Genomic DNA, 19,390 nt, shown 5'->3' on the forward strand with positions numbered 1-19,390 from the left:
GGGGGGGGGGGGGGGGGGGGGGGGGGGTGGTTTCAGGATGATTCAAGTGCATAACATTAATTGTGTACTTTATTCCTATTATTATTATATTGTAATATATAATGAAACAATTATACAATCCACCATTTTAAAAAAGAGGTACAGACAGAAGTGGTAAATAAAATAATGGGCAGGCCATGAGCAGACTAAAACAAGTATCAGATTCTGATTTAAATTCTGCCATCAAATGCAGCTGTACAATTGCAGTACATCAACTCATTTGCAACTCATTGATAGAGTTTTGATATGAGTCTGCAAGCAGCTGTGCAGTCAAACCTCACTGCTAATGTTAATCTGTATTTGTATGTTAATCTGCATCCACTCACCAATGCTAGCATCACCACCTCAGCTCCACCTCAGATCATCAGGCATTAGATTCTCTAGGGCATGACATAGATCCCTTGCACGCACAGTTCACAGTATGTCTCGTGCTCCTATGAGAATCTAATGTTGCCCCTGATCTGATAGAAGGCGGAGCTCAGATGGTAATGTGAGTGATGGGGAGCGGTTGTAAATACAGATGAAGTTTCGCTCCATCACCTGTGGGTCACATCCTGCCGTGTGGTCCAGTTCCTAACAGGCCATGGACAAGTACCAGTCCATGGTCCAGGGGTTGAGGACCCCTGTCCTATAGCACTTTGCAATTCTTAAAGCCTGTACATAAATTACAACCATTCGCACTTATACAGTCTTCTCAGCTTATAAAGGATATATGTATGTTCTCATTTAGCCTCATAATTAGCACTATCCTCTTTTATAACATGCTGAGTGTGAGTATGTCTTATCTTCCCCACTAAATAATCAACTCTCTAAGGTCAGCTACTAGGCCTCTGTCCTCTTTGTATCTCACACTTGACACAAAAAGGTGCTCAATAAATGTACAGTGATGGCATAACTCTGCATCTTTCCCTGTACCCGGTGTATCTCACTTAATGTAGTAAACATGTTTCTGAAAAGTTAAAAAGTATCCTGCATTTATGTAAATGAATCCTTTATAACATTTACCTCAGAGTCTGTCAGTTTCAAAGAGGCTTGTCTCTCACCCACTGGGAGTATTAAGCATCCACTCCCTTATATGGTTATGTGCTGTGGTGTATGTGTTCCAGGGGAGGGTTGTATTGTGCCCCAGAATGTAGAGAGCTATATATAATATATTTGAACATGTAGCACCAGCCAATTTCTGTTGAATTGAGGGTTATAACACTGAGAGGGGCATGTGGGAAAGATATGGGATAATATTCATAGTTATCTAATATTTGTAACAAAATAATACATAGCACTCATATATGCTGGTACTATTCTGAATATTTTGCACTTTTTTTAAACAAAGACCCTATGAATAGGTACTACCTGTATTTCCAATTTACAGATATGGAAACTAAGGCACATAGAGGTGACTTGCCCAAGGTTGTACAGGTAAAAAGATGCTGGACTGAGACTTGGTTCTTAACTGTACTCTAGTTTTGTTTTGTTTTGTTTTTTTTGAGTGGGAGTCTCACTTTGTCACACAGACTGGAGTGCAGTGGCTGCTCCCGGCCACTGCAGCCTTGACCAGCTGGGCTCCGGCGATCCTTCCTCCTCAGCCTTCCAAGTAACTGGAACTACAGGCGTGCACTATCATGCCTGGCTAATTTTTGACTTATTATATAGATGAGGTCTTGCCAAGTTGCCCGGTAAGTTCTCGAACCTGCGGGCTCAGGCAATCCACTCACCTCAGCCTCTCAAAGTGCTGGGATTACAGGCTGAGCCACCAAGCCTGGCTTGTACTCTGGTTCTTAACCACTGTTCTATATTCCCTCACATGATATTATATGATATTTTATACTTTTCTAAGTACTCTTATCTGTATCCTCACAACAAGTATTTACGGTGTCTTAGTCTGTTTAGTATTGCTATAAAGGAATATCTGAGACTAGATAATTTATAAAGAAAAGAGTTTTATTTGGTTCATGGTTCTAAAAGCTCTATAAGAAGCATGGCAGCAGCATTTGCTTCTGGTGAGAACCTCAGGAAGCTTCCAATCATGGTGGAAGGGGAAGGGGAACAAGTATGTCACATGATGAGAGATGGAGCAAAAAAGAAGAGAGGAGTGCCATGCTCTTTTAAACAACCACCTTTTACAAGAACTAATAGAGCAAGAACTCACTCATCACCCCCAGGATGGCACCAAGTCATTTATGAGGAATCTGTTCCCATAACCCAAACACCTCCCATCAGGCTCTATCTCCAACACTGAGGATCAAGTTTCAATGTGAGATTTGGAGGGAATAAATATCCAAATGATCATATGGTAAACTGAGCAAATGTTATGTGGCCATTTTACAGAGAAGTAAACTGAAACCTAGTGAAGAAAAAGGACTTATTTAATGCCATATGCTTGTTTGACCAAGGCTCCTTATTCCTAATGGAGCAATCCCTTCACTACACAATATTATCCCATCTATCATAGGGAAAACAAGTCAGCCTCCCACCCTTTAGGGCTGAGCCATTTTTACCCTTCCTATTGCTGACAGCAAATAAGTACAGTGTGTAAAGTACCCAGCATAGCTCCCAGCAAACAGTGAACACTCAGCAAATGGCACTTCTTGCCATGTCAGCTCTAGCTCTCATACAACTCTCTATGCCCACCACCAATCAAGGGTCTCCTTTGGCCCCTGGTTGAGCAGGTCAACCAGGGTGGCCCTTGGTACCAATAAGAGATGAGGTTACAGAGTGAAACTTAGATCAGTAAATGAGAAGGCTTGGTTACCTGGGCTTAGTGGCATGGAAATGACAGAAACAATAGCTTAAAAGAAGGGTCAAACAGAGGTGACCAGTGTTGAAAATCTTCTGGTCAATAGAGCCCCAGACCAGCACCACCAATGCAACTAAGAGTTGTCCACTGCCCCACAGCTTTGCCCAGCTTTGGCCCGTGGAAACAGCAGGTAGAGTGGGGGTGAAATCAGCATGGAGGCAGCTGCCTAGAATCCTGAGGCCACAACTTCCTAGAAGAAGATAAGTGTTGCTCGTGACAATCAGAGCCTTCTATAGTTGGAGGTGTGTGACTAGGCATGACTGCTGGACAGACATGTGGCCCCTCCTTAACAGAATAGATCCAACTTCTGTTCAGTGAATCCAACTTTCCAACTGCCTTTCTTTATCAACTTTCCTATTAGCTTCCTTCTCATTATCCTGAAAAAACAAACATCAGGCAGTGAGTGCAGTCATATCACATATAGGGAGATAGCAAGCTTAGTGAAATCTCTTATTTAAATGAAAAAGAAATGCATAACCATATGCTAAATCATCCACAATTCCTCTCAAAGATCAATAGAAATACTGTGCTCAAAATGTCAGAAAATATGTGCTGAAAATAAATATATAACATAATCCTGGCAACTTGGCAATATCTGCCCATAGCATAGCAGAAAGTGTTAGCAGTATAGTTCTTTCTGCCTCTCACTTGTGTCAAATCGTCTTGGCACATTCAAATTGACAACCATGGTAATTTCATATACACTTTGGGCACCTTTCCCATTGTTTGCCCTTGTTGGCCTCTTTTCAGACACCTGTGTCTGATTATACCTGTAGCATCTGTCAAGGATGCCTGAAAAGAATAGCTAACAGTATCTAAACTCTAAGATGGAAGTCAATTTCATTGGGGATCAGAGAAGATGAAAAGTCTGTAGCTGAGGTGTTTGTCCACCCAGCTTCCTTTGCAGAAGCTGTGGAGACCAAGCTTTTGTGTCATATGTCATAGCCTGAATCTTCCATCTCCCAGCCATTTCTAAGTCTCTTATGCCAGCCACACCCCTCCCCAAAAGAGTCAGATTTAATTATCCAGCATAGGTGGGCAATTCCAAAATGGCAGGTTTTCTTGGAGTTTTTGTTCCACTAACCTGCTTAAGCATAAGCACATTCCAAGATCAACTTCTGGTAGTCACAGATGATGGCACAGATGGAAAAATTAACACTCATGTATAAAAGCACTCCAGAATGCTGGTATGTAGGTTTTCCAAAGCTGCACCTGAGGGACTGCTACTATAGGGTGGGAGGCAATAGTAGATAGCAGAGGATACCTTGTTCATCAGCAGTTGCAACCAGCTACCACAGTAGACAAGAAGGCACCTGTGTGTTTGTCATTGGCCAGGCCCCACTGCAACATTCATCTCCTGTTTTTAAGGCAGAATTCAAGGACTGATCAGAGTACTTGGGCAGAAAGAAAAGGAAAAGGCCAGCAATTTTGACATCATTGCTTTTGAAAAGTTGCCAACTCTTTTGTTAGGGGTCTCCTACAATGACCAAATAAATAAATCAGTTTTTTCCTTTAGGTTTTATAGACTATAAAATGATGAGAGAAGGTGGAAGGAAAAGCAGGAGCAATCAAAAGCCACCCTCTTAGCATTTTGGAAAAAGTAGGGGATAGCACAGTGGGAAATAACACTTCTCCATTGCTTAATAATATGATGGTAACACATTGTGGAAGTCTGGGTTCTCTTTCAAGCTCTATCACTAATTCACTGTGTGACTCTGGGCAAGTGGCTTCAAGAGTTTTCTCAGCTGGGCTCGGTGGCTCAGCCTGTAATCTCGTGCTTTGGGAGGCGGAGGTGAGTGGATTACCTGAGCCCGCGGGTTCGAGACCTACCTGGGCAACTTGGTGAGACTTCATCTCTACAATAAATCAAAAAATTAGCCGGGCGTGATAGCGCATGCCTATAGTTCCAGCTACTTGGAAGGCTGAGGCAGAAGGATCTCCGGAGCCCAGCAGTTCGAGGCTGCGGTGACAAAGTGAGATTCCAACTCAAAAGAAGTTTTCTCATCTACTATATATATTTAGCCTCCCAGTCCTCCTGTCTACTTCAAGGCATGATAAGAGAATTCTATGTGATACACTTTGGATTTTTTATAATGATTGAAACCAAGAATTGCAAAAATATGTTTATTTTAAACAAAATCTTCTTAAAATCAATAAAGAAATACTAACAACGTATTATTATAAGACAAAAATGAAACGATAATGAGAACCCAGAAAGTTGAATAATAGTGGTGGTTGCTGCTTTTTCCCTAAGGGCATTTTCCAATGCCAACAAATTTGAACTTTCATGTTGAAAGTCTTATAGGTCAAGGGGGACAGAGCCAACAGAAAGCAAGAAGTCTGGTAGGAAATGTGGCCCACTGAAAGCTAGGACTCTAAATGATTTATACCTACAGGATAAGGGTAAATTACACACGAATCTCGTGGACCCACAGCCTGAGTTTATACCGTCCAGGAAAACTTAAATCATAAACTTAAGATGGCCCCAGACTATCTGTGTCCCAGAATCCCAGCTAAAGCAATCATGAATTATCTCTCTGAAGAAAGATAACTTTATCCTGAACTTCAAGTTACTCCTACAAATAGGTTTTCAAATATAATGACTAGCATAAGAAGATAAACAGACATTCAAGGCAATAAGACATCATGCCCAGGAACCTACAGAAAAGCAAACACAAACAGATCCCAAAGACTTCAGATGTTGGATGTATCAGAGATAGATTATAAAATGATGCTTATTGTGTTTAAAGAAATGGAGTAGCCGGGCTCGGTGGCTCAGCCTGTAATCCTGCGCTTTGGGAGGCTGAGGTGAGTGGATTGCCTGAGCCCGCGGGTTCGAGATCTGCCTGGACAACTTGGCAAGACCTCATCTTACAATAAATCAAAAATTAGCCGGGCGTGGTAGCGTGTGCCTGTAGTTCCAGCTACTTGGAAGGCTGAGGCGGAAGGATCACAGAAGCCCAGCAGGTCAAGGCTGCAGTGGCCGGGAGGGGCCACTGTACTACAGTCTGGGTGACAGAGTAAGACTCCAACTCAAAAAAAAAAAAAAAAAAAAAAAAGAAATGGAGTTAGACATTTCTAAGATCTGATATTATCCATGAGCAAGGTAACTGTGTGATTTTTAAAACTATGACATCCTCTACTTTTAACTTTTAATTCTTGAACATTTGTTGAGCTCTACTGCGTGGCTGTCCTGTGAGTAAAGTGTAGAGTGATCATGTGGCTATTCACCTCAGCCCCAAAAGAAATGGTGATTGATTCCAAAGAAATCAGTACATGTGGACAAACAGGACATACAATAGATGCAGCCTTGCCTTTATAGTCCAATGTACTATGACCTCAGGAGTGAGAAGCTGAGAGTATAGGCATAGGCACAGGCAGGGGCATGAGCAGGGAAAAATAGAAATTACCACAAACATGACAAATTGGCTGTTTGGACACTTGACTAGTCAGTAAATTCACTTCCAGAGAATTTGGCTTTTAGTCAATCTAGAACCATTCGATATGCAGTTCCACATATGTATTTCCTCCAACTCTTGTCTCAGAAACTTGGGGGGCAGCACAAGGGAGAGAGGATGGCTAGCAGGATCAGATTCATGGGTGTGCAATGCAACCTGTGCAGTGGCATCCACACTCAGAAGAGCCCCATTCTTGATTAATACTCTGCTCTTACTATCTTGAAATTACTTAACTTTTAAAAGATAAGGCCTCCTATTTTTATTTTTCGCTGTACTCTGAAAATGATGCAGTCTGTTCTGAGAGCTGGGGTGGTAAATGGGCAGAAACAGAAGGTAAGGATAAGGTCACTGGCCATTCACTGATTTTTGCCAACCTAATGGTCCTTGAAGGCTCTAAGGTTAAGGCTAAGCGAAGGCCTAGAGCACCACATGCAGCCCCTGAATGAAAGTGGTGACAAAGGTACCAGGGAATCAAACCATAACTATTTGAAGGTACCGCACATCTATCTAGCACTTACTGTATACCAGGCACTGGGTTAAACCCTGTACACATGTTGGCTAACTAATTCCTTATTTATGAGCAGAGCACTGTATCTGTTGTTATGAGAAAAACAAGAAAACATTTTCAAAGTCCTCTTCTGGGTTAGAACTTATTGTCTAGATAGAGATATCTATCTTTTAGATAGAGACATATAAGTAGTAGTAAAACAACTGAAAAGGCAGTATGTGTTTAAGTGCCAAAGAGAAAAGGATTTCACCGACTTGGGATGGTCTGAGAAAGTTTCTTGGAGAAACTGAGGCTTGAGATTGGTCTTGAAGGAAAAGTAAGTACTGGATCCATGGATGAAGATATCAGGAACTCCAAGCAAGAGTGGTATGAAAGAGAGAGAAGAAAAACACGACAGCATGACAGGGAATGGAGGTAGGATGAAATGGACCAGTCTTGCTGAAGTAGAGGGTAGGTTGGGGAAAGCAGCTGGAGTTTGTGGAAAGAGGAGACTGTGGAAGGCCTCAAATGCCATGATAGTGGGGAAAAGTCGCAAAGCTTTTGGGGAGAGAGCTGGCACTATGAAGGAATGTTTGGGGAAGCTGAACCTAGCAGCAAAGACACGCAGTATCGAGTGAGGTGAGTGGCTCTGGCACTACCCCAGGAGAGTTCAAACTGTCTCTAAAGGAATATGGCCAAATTGTGCCCCAAAGGTTCCTCTAACATTGTTTCTGAGAACTACGACCTAAGAAAGCAAAGTGAGAGCAATTTTGCACTCCCAGCCCTCTCTTCCCCTCATCCCTTCTCAGCAAGGGCCTGTCTGGACCCCAGCTCTTGCTTCAGTGCCTACGCAAACACTAATAAGTGCCAAAGCGTTGCCATGGAAACAGTTGCTTCATTTTTCTCATTGAGTGCTCTGCAGCCGCAAGGCTTCCTGCTTTGGGAAGCTTTTAGCAAATATTTGAAGAAAGTGGCAAATGCGTCAGCTAGGAGTGTACATGTAGAACTGGCTGGTGGGGTGGGAGCTGGAAGAAAGGGGCTATATCATGGTGCAGGGTCCACTGAGGGGACTGGTTCAGCTCTAGGGGTCGCTGGAAAACAATTACCTTTTAATGCCACAGTGCTTTTAGTTAATAGGCAGGGCTCCTAACAATGTTCTACCCCTTTCCACTACCACTGGGTTATACCCTAGGGCCTGATCATTTTAATTCTAACCACCATCCCAACACCTATCCAGGAAACCACCAGTGTCACTCTGGACTTCAGGCTGGTAGAATCAAATGGGACACAGGAGGGCTGACAGTTGTAGAGGAAAAATAAAGTCCATAATGATAATAACTAAAAATAAATCTCAGCTTATTCTGCACAGGGCATTACACTAAGCACTCTATGAGGGGAGGATTCCTCATTTAATTCTCACAATATCCTGCAAGGTTGGTCCTGTGAGCCTCAAGAGGCTAAGCGATTTACCCAGACACTCACAGGGAATAGGTGGCCAGACTGGGAGCGTGAACCACGAACCATTTGTCACATGTTCTTAACCACTCTGTAAGACTGCTTTTCCTTTTTTCTCTTTTTAAAATTATAGCTTTATTGTGAAATATAGTATACATTTAAAAGTGTATAAATATATCTATAGTTTCTTAAATAGTTTTACTTGTCTCTTTTTAGTAATTGATCCGTAATGATAATGATACTAGTTAATATTTACTGGGCACTTAGTTTTTACCAAGAGTGCTAAGTGCTTTACCAATATTCTTTCTTATGTAATTCTCACCACAATTCAATGAATCAAGGACTTTTATTATCATCTCTAGCTTAAAGAAGAGGAAATCGAAGTTTGGAGAGTTAAGTAAGGTACCCAGTGGAATTTGGCTAAGCGGGGGCATGAATTCAGGTCTTTCTCAGTCGAAGGACACACTTGCAGTTCCTGAGTGGCATTCTCTCTTAACCTAGATTGAGTCTTCTAGTGCAGGCAAACCTCCACCCTCCACTACTCTGATGGTGTCTTAGAGACAATTTTTTACTACAGCTACTTTTCCCGGGGTTGGTTAAAAAACCCAGCTCTTCACTGCATTCAGGATGTCCCTTGGATTCTTAAGGTTGGCTGGCTTGCCCGAGTCAAGACCCTAGGGAGTATGTACCTCATAGGACCCCTTCTGAGCCACAGGGCACCCTGTGGGCATATCTACTCTAGGGAGATTCATTCATCTATATGCTCACACCTTGCCTTGCCTTTCTGGTTTGGATTCCAGCCCAGTGCGGGGCTGGGAATACTGACACTCCATCTCCAATCATTCAGGAGGTCACATCTGTGTGGGCTGCAGTCTAGTATGGTTCTCCATGTAAAAAATCATTTCTGCCCTAGTTCTCCCAATGCCCTTTGTCTGCATGGTCTATTAAAGCATCAGCCTGGTCTACTGAGCTTAGAGTAACGCCAGCACTCTCTTATAGTCTATCACTGAGCAACCTCACCGGGAGGCAGACTTCTTCTGGTCTTTAGTGAGAGTGACAGGTGGTAGAGGATACATGAATGGATGCTGTTCTTTGCCCAAATAAGAGGCTAAAGTCAAATGGCAGATGCAGGTACAGCCAGGTCAGATATAAAACTGACAAGCTGATAGCATTAGTTTTATGACATGATAATTCCTCTCATTTAATAGCAACAGGAACCTCATAAATGAGGAGACTGTAAATCAGCTAGCAACGTCCAGTGCATTAATGAAACAATTTCACCAAAAGCCCCTTGTCAATCAAATTTATCCAGGATCTGACAAGCAGGCAGAAAGTAAAACTGACTTTCAAAGTAATAGCTGCTTTGTAAGCAAGGGAAAGGTGGCGGGTTGAGCCTGACCTTCATACCTCTGAATTTCATAGATCAATTTTTAAATGTCATCCAAGACACTGGCAGGGGAGAAAGGGGCACGTAACAACACAAAGCGTACCTAGTTTTAAACCAGGGAAAGTAAGGACCAGTTGGAGGCCCAAACTTCACCTGCATGTAGATGACTTAAGTACATAATCCTGACTTGTATCCCACATCTCCATAATAAAATAAAGTAAAAAATAAAGTGTCGTCCAAGAAAACACAAGTTTAAATGAGGTGTGACAATGGAGAAAAAAATAACTCTACTATAAAGTTTGGCTTGTGCTGGATTTTGGCCTGGATCTGCCTTGCTACTGACTAGCTGGGTAAGTTTGGAAGGCACGTTATAGAACTTTGATTAGGAAATGATGATCAAGTTCATCTTGTCTAGTCCTCTCTTGATGCTTGAATATGTTTAATAATACCTGCCTCTACTGATATCCTGGGAGTGAAAGGAAATTCACTTCCCATCCAAGAACTTCCTCCCATTCTTAATGAGCTCTTAGTTTTACCTATTTTGGTATTTTAAAACTCCTATATTATGCTTTACATATGTCAGATAATGATCTAATCAAATCACAAATATTAAAGATGTAATCTTCATAACAATCCTATGATATAGGTACTATTATTATCCTCATGTCACAGGTGAGAAAGCTAAGTGTCAGAGAAGCTGAAATATTTCCCCAAGGTCACACAGCTAGTATATGTCAGAATCAGGATTCTGACCCAGGGAATGTGGCTTCTGACTCTATACACTTAACCAATGCACTATGAAAAGCTCTTTTTTTTTTTTTTTTTGAGTTGGAGTCTCACTCTGTCACCCAGACTGGAGTGCAGTGGCCGCTCCTGGCCACCGCAGCCTCGACCTGCCGGGCTCCGGCGATCCTTCCGCCTCAGCCTTCCGAGTAGCCGGACTTACAGGCATGTGCCACCACGCCCGGCTGATTTTTTGATTTATTGTAGAGATGAGGTCTCGCTGCCCAGGCGGGTCTCGAACCCGCGGGCTCAGGCAATTCACTCACCTCAGCCTCCCAAAGGCGCGGGATTACAGGTTGAGCCACCGAGCCCGGCTGAAAAGCTCTTTTATTGAGCCCAAACCTATCTACTTCCTTGTAACCTGCATTCCATTTATCCTAGTACTTATTCTTCCTGAAGTCCCATATGCCAAATTATGCCTTAGAAAGGCTTTTTCCATGCATGACTGCAAGGCAGGTTAGGGCGCTGAAGTCATTGCTGCTGTAACAATAGTGGGACTAGTTCTTTGACTTACTGTCAAAGTACTAGGCCAATAGAAGGAAATGAACTCTTGCAAAGTCACAGAGTGAGTTGACCATAGCATTTGAACTTCAACTTATATGCAGGGACTTTACATTCAATGCCTTTTATGCTGTATAGTTCCTGATGCTATCTGGATCTTTGCTTCCTGTCATCAACACATAATATATTATTATTGCTGATAATAATTGTAGCTACAATTCAATGAGTACTTACCTATTCAGGTCCTGCTATTTCACATATATTATTTCACTTAACTCTCAGAATCACCTCTGGAAGGGACTACTATCATCTTCATTTTACAAAGATGGAAGTCAAGGCATACGGAGGTCAAATAATTTGCCAACTGCCAAACAGCTAGTAAGTTGCAGAACTTGGATTTGAACCTACATCCTTCTGTCAATAAAACCTGGGTTTGTAATCATTATGTTGCAGGCTTCTCCAAAATATTCACATAAAACCTGTGACACCTTGTGAACCCTTTTTTGGAAAAGAAATTATTAGTGTTAAAGACCCATGAATACCTATGGATACCCTGTCCCTGATGTAATCAGAATTTTTTAAAATACTGAAAAAGAGGAGTTAGAGAGAAACTAACATGAGGCCATAATTGATAATGCATGGTACTTGGGGACAGATTCATGCTTGCTGTAATTTTACAACAAACTTTTTCTCAGAATCTGCTATGGTACCAGGCACTGTACTAGGAATACAATAGAATTTACCATCTGCTACTTGATGGGCTTGATTTAGTTTCTCGCCAGGGTTATCCTAAGTCCCTATAATTAAGGGGAAAATAATATCTACTCTACTTCTGCCCAGAAGTTGTAGAGTGGTAAAAACCACAATACCAAAGAAAGACCACTTTTTGAATGAACAAGGGATGTGGGAAGATTAAAAAGCCATCCACCCCAACCCAAATAAACCCCAACTGAAAATCTTCTTATTTTAAAACACTTGTAGGAACTTATCTAGCTTAAAAAAATAACCACCACAATATGACAGACAGTCGATAGCCTTCATATATAAAGAGCTTATACATACAAGAAAAATACCAAGATCCTAAAGGTTAAATGGACAAAATATACAAACAATTTCTAAAAGAGGAACCATAAATGGCTAATGAATATGTAAAAGCTATTCAACCTCACCTACTAATAAAATACATTAAAGTGAAGCAACAGTCAGATACAAATTCTGCTCATCAAATAAAAGGACTTTTTAAAAATTAAAGGACTAAGCCAGGCTCGGTAGCTCAGCCTGTAATCCCAGTGCTTTGGGAGGCTGAGGTGAGTGGATTGCCTGAGCCCATGGGCTCGAGACCCGCCTGGGCAACTTGGCGAGACCTCATCTCTACAATAAATCCAAAATTAGCTGGGCGTGATAGCGCATGCCTGTAGTTCTAGCTACTTGGAAGGTTGAGACGGAAGGATCGCTGGAGCCCAGAAAGTCGAGGCTGCAGTGGCCGGAAGCGTGCCACTGCACTCCAGTCTGGGTGACAGAATGAGACTCCAACTCAAAAAAAAAAAAAAAATTAGAGGACTAAATGATAGCAAGGGAGTGTCAGATAGGTATTCTCATGCATAGTTAATATAAATTGGGCAAGTTTTATGTAAAGAACTTTGGTAATAAGCATAAAAACCCTACAACACAGTTAGACCCTTTAACATATAATGCTTTGCTCCAGGCTTGTGTGAGGAAGCAGCTTGGTCTGGGCCACAGGCCTATCTACTTACTTAATAGACACTCAGCACACTACCTTAGACTTGGTCAAGCTTAGTCTCATATAAGTTTTAGTGTCTCAACTGGACTGTGGTCTACTTTCAGCAAGCCGCCTGCACTGAGTACCTGTTTAGGGAATGGCTACCTAGAAATTGATTAACTACTGGCCTTGGCAATATACTAAGAACCCAAGCCCCACATTTTACATTATACAGAAAACAAGCATGGGCTTTGGCATTGAACTCTTCCACTGACCAGCCGTTTGGTTTTGTGGAAGTTATTTACTTCTCTGTTTCAGTTTCCTGACCTGCAAATTGGGGTTAGTGCTATTCATCTCTCAAGATGATCTTAGACTTTGGAGTACAGCTTTGCCAATTCCAAGCTGTCTGATCTTGAGAAAGCTACTTAAACTTTCTCTCTGAACTTCAATTTTCTTATCTCTTTAATACTTCCCTCAAGGATTGAAGCATAGATGAAATGGGTATACTGCATGTACAGAACTTAATATGGTGCCGACACAGAGTAAAATAATAAATGAGAGGGACTAAAATGTAATATCCTGTAGTTGCACAGCACTTAAAATTCTATTTTTAAAGCATTTTCTTTCTATTCACTTTCTCTCTCTAGGAAAGCCTGAAAACATCCAGCTAATAATGTCTCACAGCCATGACCACAGCCTCTGCCTGCTGGCACGCCACACCACTTCCACCCTGCTCTCATGCCAGGCACCATTCAGTCTCCAGCATGGCATCAGATACCCATAGTAAAGAACAACAGGTGGTTTGGGAAAACCCAGCCAACTGCTTACATCTCCCTGTGGGCATCACAGTGGCTATTTAATGGAGAACAAACTGAGGTTTAGAGATTTGGTTGAGTCCCTGCAGAGTGTGGAAGTTGAAACAAGAGGCAGTATCCTTGATTCTTGTTGACCACAAGTACTTACATTAGTATTGCACTGTATGTGTGTCAGGATGCTTCTTTGACATTTTAGTTGAGCCTTCCAATAAGGCTATGAGGTTGGCAGGGCAGCTATTACCATTTCCATTGAAAAGATGGAGGAAGTAAAACTCAGAGAAGGGTAGACTCGTCTAAGGTCAGAAAGTTAGCAGCAGAGGTAAAAGTAGAACCTTGGCTTCTCCTGTTAGTCTAGAGTTCTTTTAATTGCACTGCAAGTCCTGGAACAGCTGTCAAGGTCAATTTCAAGGGGCTGCAGCATCTCAGACCAGATGAGTGGTGACAGCAAGGCCACCATTTGACCCCTCTGTAATCTACTTGTCCTGACCTGGGAAATTACCAAAGGACTGAAACAGCAGCATCCCAGGGTAATAAAGAGGTTGTATCAAAAAATCAGCCAAAGAAGCTTATGCAAAAGTTAGATTTTATACGTTGTCAGAAAGGGAGGAGTGGAGAAGCAATGACAATGTGATCATTGAAACATCTGGCCACAGTCTCTTTACCTCTGTTTGCGTCTCAGGATCATTTTTTAAAAAGTATTTGCTCGGTGGCTCAGCCTGTAATCCCAGCACTCTGGGAGGCTGAGGAGAGTGGATTGCCCAGGCAACTTGGTGAGACCTCATCTCTACAATAAATCAAAAATTAGCCACGCGTGGTAGCACGCGCCTGTAGTTCTGGCTACTTGGAAGGTTGAGGCGGAAGGATCGCCGGGGCCCAGCAGGGCGAGGCTGCGGTGGCCGGGAGCGTGCCACTGCACTCCAGTCTGGGCGACAGAGTGAGACTCCAACTCAAAAAAAAAAAAAAAAAAGTATTTGCTTATTTATTTATTTATTTGATACATCTATAATTTTATTACAAAACCAAGCTTTTGGCATTAGTTGGTTACAGTGATAGCAAGATACTTTGAGTGTGGCAGAGCAGCTTTGATGTAGCAACTGAATTTCCTGCTTACCGAACCAAACTTCAGTTACCTCATATCCACAACATCTAAGTGACCTGTGATCATTACTGCTACAAATCCTAATGCACATACCAGCTAGGGACAAGTCGGTTCGAAGGGATTAGATTAAGTCTTGATAAGACTACAAAAGTTCCTTTATGAGACTTTCTTCCCCTCCCCTCCAATTGCTTTGCTTTAAAAGAATCAAATTACTTAGAGCTAGTCTCAATAGCAGCAGCACCCAAGGAGCATCACACTTAGTTCTTGTTAAAAAGCAAAACCTGTTCAATGCATGTGTACACCACAGGCAAAGGGAATGATCACTCTAGTTTAAACTTCTGCATTAGAGTCGTTTAAAAAAAATAAAAGCATTCCATCAAGTTCTTCTGGATGGTGTTATTGCTGTACATTTGTTAATGGGTCACTTTCTGTGTGGTGTTTGCTTTGAAGGGATCTTCCAATATATCTCCAATATTCCTTTCTTATAGTATCCTTTTCTTTAGCTAGGATTCACATAACTATAATGCTTTATTAAGAATGTCTACCTAGCCGGGTTCGGTGGCTCAGCCTATAATCCCACGCCTTTGGGAGGCTGAGGTGAGTGGATTGCCTGTGCCCGTGGGTTTGAGACCCGCCTGGGCAGCGAGGCCTCATCTCTACAATAAATCAAAAAATCAGCCGGGCATGGTAGCACATGCCTGTAATTCCGGCTACTTGGAAGACTGAGATGGAAGGATCGCTGGAGCCCAGCAGGTCAAGGCTGCGGTGGCCGGGAGCGGCCACTGCACTCCAGTCTGGGTGACAGAGTGAGACTCCAACTCAAAAAAAAAAAAAAAGAATGTCTACCTTTTTCTCAATTTGTTTGTGTCCTCTGTGATTTCTTTCACCACAGTTTTGTATTTCTCCTTGTAGAGATCTTTCACTTCCTTGGTTAAGAATTAACATTATTTAAATGACTATATTACCCAAAGTAATATACAGATTCAATGCAATCCCTATTAAACTACCAATGTCATTTTTCACAGAATTAGAAAAAAATCCTAAAATTCATATATATTCACATTTTCAAAGCACCCAGAAGAGCCAAAGCAACCCTAAGCAAAAATAACAAAGCTGGAGGCATCACATTACCTGATTTCAAATTATTCTACAAAGCTGTAGTAATCAAAACAGCATGGTACTGGTACAAGAGCAGACAACCGGATCAACGGAACAGAATCGAGAATGCAGAAGTAAACCCAAATACCTATAACCAATTGCTCTTCAACAAAGCAGACAAAAACATACGCTGGGAAAGCGACAGCCTATTCAACAAATGGTACTGGGAAAATTGGATAGCTACATGCAGAAAAATGAAACTTGATCTCTATTTCTCCCCATATACAAAAAATTAACTCAAGATGGATTAAAGACTTAAATGTCAGACCTGAAACCATACAAAACCTAGAAGAAAACCTAGGGAAAACTTTTATGAACATTGGCTAGGCAAAAAACTTATGGTTAAAGTCCCAAAAGCAAATGCAACTAAAACAAAAAGAAATAAGTGGAACTTAATTAAACTAAAAAGTTTCTACACAGCAAAAGAAATAACCAATAGAGCAAATGGGCAACCTACAAAATGGGAGAAGATATTTGCAAACTATGCACCTGATAAAGGACTAATATCCAGAATCTATAAAGAACTCAAATAAATCAGCAAGAAAAGAGCAAATAACCCCATTAATAAGTGGGCAAATGACATGAACAGGCATCCCTTAAAAGACATATACAAATGGCCAACAAAAATATGAAAAAATGCTCATCATTACTCGTCATCAGGGAAATGTAAATTTAAACCACAATGAGATACCACCTTACACTAGTCAGAATGGCCATCATCAAAAAATAAAAAAAAAAATAGATGCAACATTAGCAGAAAAATAAATACTCATACACTGTTGGTGGGAATGTAAATTAGTACAACCTCTATGGAAAGTAGTCTGGAGATTACTCAAAGAACTAAAAGTAGATCTACCATTTGATCCAGCAATCCCACTATTAGGTATCTACCCTAAGGAACAGAAGTTGTTACACAAAAAAGACAACAGCACCTGCATGTTCATTGCAGCACAATTCACAGTTGCAAAGATATGGAATCAGCCTAAATGCTCACCAATTGATCAGTGGATAATGAAAATGTGGTATATACACACCCTGGAATACTATGCAGCCAGAAAAAAAATAATGAAATCATGTCCTTTGCACTAACATGGATGGAGCTGGAGATTATCATTCTAAGTAAAGTGACTCAGAAACAGAATACCAAACACTGCATGTTCTCATTCATATGTGGGAGTTAAATGGACACAAGGATGGAAATAATAGACACTGGGGACAATAATAAGGAGGAAAGGGTAATGGGGGCAAGGGTTCTGCAACTACCTATGGGGCATAATGTTCACTACCTGGGAAATGGGCCACCTGAGACCCAGTCCCCACCACTACACAGTATGTCCATGTAAGGAATACACATGTGTACACCTCGAATCTAATTTTTTTTTAAAAGAATGTCTTCTTTGTTGGGCAACCCCCTCGGGTCTCCTCCCAGTATGGGAGCTTTTCTGTCCTCTCAATAAATCCTGCTTTCTTAAAAAAATAAATAAATGTCTTCTTTGTTGCCACATTGTTTTTCTAGCATATCTTCATAGATATCCACGAGAAAGGCAATTAGGTACGGGGAACTTTGACTTGGTTGTAAATCAAGTAATTGATTTAACAGATTGGGATATTTGGAAAAACCACAATCCTGTAAAATCCCTTTCAAATAATTCCATGCATTTCCATTATGTAGTACTAGTTTGACCATTTCTAGAGAGTACTGGACATCTCTTTCTAATACAGTGCAATCATTGTAGTCAGTGATGTTAGAAATGATGAAGTATCTTTGGTTCAGAGTTATTTTTCATCTCTTTGAGATGTCGGTCTACATACTGTGGCTCATAACCCAAAGTTTAAATGCCTGAAAAAGCCATTGTCGATGCTGCCAGGCATAATTGTTTGCATCCTGATTAAGAATATCAGCAATAAACTCAAGCTCCTGATTTGGATCTTTCAGCCATTCCACTAATACTTGCCTATGATGCCAAACTTGATTGTTTTGGGGCTGTTCCTCAGTTATTATAGTGATGTAGTTCATTTCCTCATGTAGGTCCTTCTGAAGTAATTTTAGGAGAAGTCGCCAAAAATGCCACACTATGTTATTGCCTGCATTTAACTCAATAGCGTCCCGGGTTAGTTTTGAAGCTCCTTCACTTCTTTCATCATGCTGCAGAACAGCTGGGAAATAATCATACATATCTCTAAATTTTTCACTGTAGATGATCTGGACCACTGGATTGGGGCCACTGTTTTGTGGCACTAGATTTATATCAGTCCATTCTGCTCTGTCCCTGTGCAGGACGTAGATGGATGACTCCAGGCTCAGAAAGACGTTGTCCATAGGGGACTCCACCATGTCCTCGGCCTTAGCCACCATCGCTTCTTCCAGTGGCTTCTAGGTTGGCAGTAGATGCCGCTGAGGCGGCAGCTGCTCCGGCTGAGGCTGACTGGGTTCGCTGCCCTGTGCCTCCTCTCCTATCCCCTCGGCGGCCACCATCTCGGCCTGGTCTGCCAGGATCATTTTTAAAAACATATCCTCTGGGCTTTTTTTCCTTTTCAGTCACTCTCTCTCTCTCTCAACCTCTCTGTCAGTTTCAAATTCATCTCCCCTCTCCCTGCCACATACAGAAACTCACAAATGCGTACACACGATTTACTCCAAACTTCCCCTTCTAAGTTTTGTTTGTTTCTGTATTTTGTTCTCTACGAAGATGGCAGCTACAGAGTGAAACTGAAAAATAGCTTATTTCCTGGGATATGGTCACCATACTGCAACCTTCTTGGAAGGTAAAACTATGCTCAAAGCTAAAGAAGCTCAGAGAGAGAAAAGCTCAGAGAAGAGAAGAGAGGTAAAGAGAAGAGAGGTGAAGAGAAGAAAAGAGAGACCTAGTGACTTGCTTCTAGAGAACAGATTATGTAAAAAGTAATAGGATATCACTACGGTGATTAGATTATAGAAGACTGTTACACTTGTTAGTACTCTCTCTGCTTTTTTGGCTTGAAGTAAGCAGGCACATTGGAGAGGCCATGTGGTGAGGAACTAAGGGCTGCCTCTGGCCAACAGCCAGTGAAGGACCGAGGCCCTCAGTCCAACAACCCACAAGGAACTGAATCCTTCCAGCAACCACACAAGTGAGCCTAAAAACAGACCCTTTCCCAAATGAGCACCGAGGTGACTCTAGCCCTGGTCAACACTTGATTGCATTCTTGTGGTAGACCCTGCAGCACAGGACTCAGATAAGCTGTGTCTGAATTTCTGACCCACAGAAACGAAGATAACAAGTGTGTGCTGTTTGAAGCCACTAAGTTATGGGTTAATGTGTTATTTAGCAATAGAAAACTGACACAATATTGATTCCAGTCAGCAGCTTTGCTGATTTTCTGCTTATTCATAGCAAAAAAAAAAAAAAAAATCCATGGCACAACCTTTGAGATGATTGAGAGAAAAGATCTAAGTGAACTTTGTAACTGCAGGGGATAGCTATGAATGTGAGGATCACCTATTGGCTTGCTTTGATGTCTCCTCTGCCCTGCAAGTCTGACAGCCACAGCCTAGGAGGGCATAAGTAGTTCTATGACCTCTCATCCTCCATTGGTCACTGAGTACAGCATTTCTTAGTGCTCAAGTCTGTGTTCAAACCAAGTGGATGGAAATATCAGGTGAGTTTCACTAATATTTTAGCTTGGGAAGCCCCTTAAAATGGTCCTTAGGAGT

The 19,390-nt window shown here is 41.7% G+C and overlaps 1 protein-coding gene and 1 pseudogene across 1 annotated transcript in view; both read right to left on the reverse strand.

The window, feature by feature from the left end:
- PAK3 (p21 (RAC1) activated kinase 3) overlaps positions 1-19,390 on the reverse strand; it is a 293,428-nt gene that overhangs the window by 184,679 nt on the left and 89,359 nt on the right. The window lies entirely within an intron of this gene.
- Positions 14,935-18,172, reverse strand: LOC103271977 (annotated as a pseudogene).

This window comes from Carlito syrichta, unplaced genomic scaffold, assembly GCF_000164805.1.
Source record: "Carlito syrichta isolate Samal-C Ts95f unplaced genomic scaffold, Tarsius_syrichta-2.0.1 Scaffold312060, whole genome shotgun sequence".
NCBI classification, from domain to species: domain Eukaryota; kingdom Metazoa; phylum Chordata; class Mammalia; order Primates; family Tarsiidae; genus Carlito; species Carlito syrichta.